The sequence below is a fragment of the Molossus molossus genome, unplaced genomic scaffold (assembly GCF_014108415.1).
Source record: "Molossus molossus isolate mMolMol1 unplaced genomic scaffold, mMolMol1.p scaffold_m16_p_11, whole genome shotgun sequence".
NCBI lineage: Eukaryota > Metazoa > Chordata > Mammalia > Chiroptera > Molossidae > Molossus > Molossus molossus.
The window spans coordinates 61,266,273-61,269,595 of record NW_023425346.1 but is presented as its reverse complement, the minus strand read 5'-3'; the positions used below and the strand labels follow the sequence as shown (position 1 = coordinate 61,269,595).

At 36.9% G+C, this 3,323-nt stretch overlaps 1 pseudogene; it reads right to left on the bottom strand.

Annotated features, from left to right (window-relative positions):
- Positions 1–2,300: 2,300 nt before the first annotated feature.
- On the bottom strand, positions 2,301–2,989 carry LOC118625013 (annotated as a pseudogene).
- Between the last annotated feature and the right edge of the window lie 334 nt (positions 2,990–3,323).

Sequence of the window (3,323 nt, the reverse complement as noted above, 5' to 3'; positions counted from 1 at the left end):
CTGGTCGGTTGTGTGGGTGGCAGCCACTCGATGTGTCCCTTTCACGTCGATGTTTCTCTCTCTCTCTCTGTTCCTCTCTCCCTCCCACTCTACCTGAACAAAAAATGGAAAAATGTCCTCGGGTGAGGATAAAAAAATAAAAAATAAAAAAAATAAAAGGCTATGCTACATTTATACAATGGAATACTATGCAGCTGTAAGAAAGAGAAATCTCTTACCCTTTGAGACGACATGGAGGGACCTGGAGAGTATTATGGTAGTGAAATAAACCAGACAGAGAAAGACAAGTACCACATGATCTCACTTATTTGTGGAACATAATGAACAAAATAAGCTGTCAACCAAAAGAGATCCAGAAACATGGAGGTAGGGAACAGATTAAAGAACCTCAGAGGGATGAGGGGTCTGGGGGGTGGGGGGGGATAAACCAAAGAACTTATATGCATATATGCACAACGAATAGACACAGACGTTAGGTTGAGGAAAGCAGGAGTGGGGTGGGAGCAGGAAGGAGGGGGTCAATGGGGAAAAAAGGAGGATATCAAAAATAAAAAAGAAAAGAAAGAAATCACACAAATTAACACCAAATACAACAAAATAAAAAAATATATATGAGAGATTGGTATTAATTCTTCTTAAAATGTTTGGTAGAATTCACCAGTGAAGCTGTCTGGTTCTGAACTTTTCTTTGTGAATGTTTTAATAATTAATGCAATCTCTTTACTTGTTATAGATCTATTCAGATTTTCAATTTCTATTTGAGTCAATTTCAGTAGTTTATATTTTTCTAGGAAATTGTCCATTTCATTTAAATTGTCTAATTTGTTGGCATAAATTTGTTCATAGTTTTCATTTTCATTTTTTTCAAATTATTTTCTAACTACCCTTGTTGATTTCTTCTTCGATTGTTTAGGAGTGCGTTGTTTGGTTTCCTCATATTTGTGAGTTTCCCAAACTTCATCATTATTGATTTTTTAAAAATTTCATTCCATTTTAGTTGGAGAACATACTTTGTATGATTTCAATTTTTTTCAATTTATTGAGCTTTGTTTTATGGCCAAACATATGGTCTATCCTTTGTTTCATGTGCACTTGAGAAAAAAAAAAAAAATTGTTGTTGGGTGGAGTGCTCTATAGATGTTTAGTTGGTTTGTAGTGCTGTTTACCTCTTTTATTTTCTTGTTGATCTTTTGCCCAGTTGTTTTAACCATTATTAAAATGGAGTACTGATGTCTCCAACTGTTATTGTTGAATTGGTTATTTCTCCCTTCAATTCTGTCAATTTTCCATTATGTATTTTGTGGATCTACTAGGAGCAGATATGTTTATAACTGTCATATATTCCTGATGGATTGACACTATTATTATGAGATATCCCTCTTTATGTCTAGTAACATTTCTTGTTTTAAAGTCTATTTCTTCTGATATTAGAATAGCCACTCTAGCTCTCTATGGTTGCAGTTTGTATGGTATATCTTGATCTATCTATCTATCTATCTATCTATCTATCTATCTATCTATCAAGAATACCTCTTGTAGACAGCATATAATTGAATCTTATTATTTTAGCCAGTCTCACAATTTCTGTCTTTTAATTGGATCATTTAATCCATTTACATTTAATATATTCACATTCACACCTATATGCTTATTTTTTTAGATATGTTTAGATTTGTCCTCCAATTTGCTTTTCATTTTCTATATTTTGAATATCTTTCTGTTCTTCTATTCCTCCTTACTCTCTTCTTTATATTAAGTAGATATTTTATAGTACAACATTTTAATTCCTTTAATAATTTTTTAAATTATATTTTTAAGTTATTTTTTAGTGATTATTCTAGGCCCTAGGGCTTACAATACACTGCTTAACAATACCTACTTCAGATTTATACTAGCCAAATTCTAGTGTAGTATAGAAGCATGTGCTGTCATTACTCCCCTAGAGCTTCATGCCCTACCCTTTTTTGTGCTATCATTGTTATAATTACTATGTCTATGTATGTTATAAACTCAATAATATATTATTATAATTATTCATTTATATAATTTTATATCTTTTAAAGAAGCTGAGAGAATAAATGAAAGCAAGTATATATTTATAGAGTTTATTATAGTATATAAACCTTATTTGTTCCTGTGGATTAGAATTACCATTTACTGGTAATGACTTTTCACTTATTGTACATCTCAACTCCAGAATTTCCATTTGGTTCTTTTCTATAATTTTCATTTTTATATTTTCTGTTTGATGAGACACTGTCATCATAGCTTTCTTCCCCCCTCTCTCCCTCTTGGAAATGTTATTGGTCCTGGGGAAAGGGAGGCAGGCAACTCCTGCCTCCTCCTGAGGATGCCACATGCCCTTGCTGCTTCTCTTTGCCATTGATGGGGAGGTTCACATGCTCAGGGGAGTCCAGGAAGGCCTTGCGCTCGGGCTGGGAGCTGAGGCATGCCACACAGGCCTAGTGAGAAGGAGTCTAGGTAGCCGGTGACTAGGACCTGGTGATTCAACAGCAAGTCCAGTAGGTTGTAGTCCATGAAGGAGATCTGGTTGCCCACGACGAAGGCCTGGCTACCATGGTTCTGGAACAGCAGGGTCTCAAAAGGTTTCAGGTGCCTAGGCAGTTCCTTCACATAGTCTTTCTTGCCTACCTTGTAGTTGGTGTAGATGAGGGTAATGCATTTGCAGTGGAAGTCTTTCATGCTGTCATTCACCACATCCCCCTAAGGCTGCCTCCTGCTGGTCCTTTCCATTCAGCCCAAGGGAGCATTCCAGGTGTCACACGATGGCATTGGATGGTACCGGTAAGGTCTCCACCCTGGAACTTAGGGAGCTGCCTATACAGACAGGAGGTCTTGAGTGAGCCCTGTAGCCAAGTCTCCTTAGTCACCACCTCCTCCTTCCAACTCTGGCCCTCGTCAGTCAACAGCATGTTTACAGCCTCACAGAGCCTTGAACAGGGAAGTAGATGATGGTGTAGAGTAGCATGGTTGCAGTGTATACAAAGGGGGTGGTGGCAGCACCAGAGCTACCATCATAGCTTCCTTTAATAATTAAAGTGTAGTTTTCTTTAGTTCCTGAACATGTTTATAATAGCTGCACTGAAGTCTTTGTTAAGTCCAAGATCTGGACCCCTTGAGACGCAGTTTCTATTGCCTGTTCTTGTTCCTGTGTATTGATCACATTTTCCTGTTTCTTTGCATGTCTCATCTTGTTGCTGTTGTTGAAATCTGGACATTTTAACAATAAAGTCTAATAACTCTGGGTACTGATTTCCCCTTGACCCTAAGAATTGGTATTGTTTTAGTGTGGTTTTTTTCTC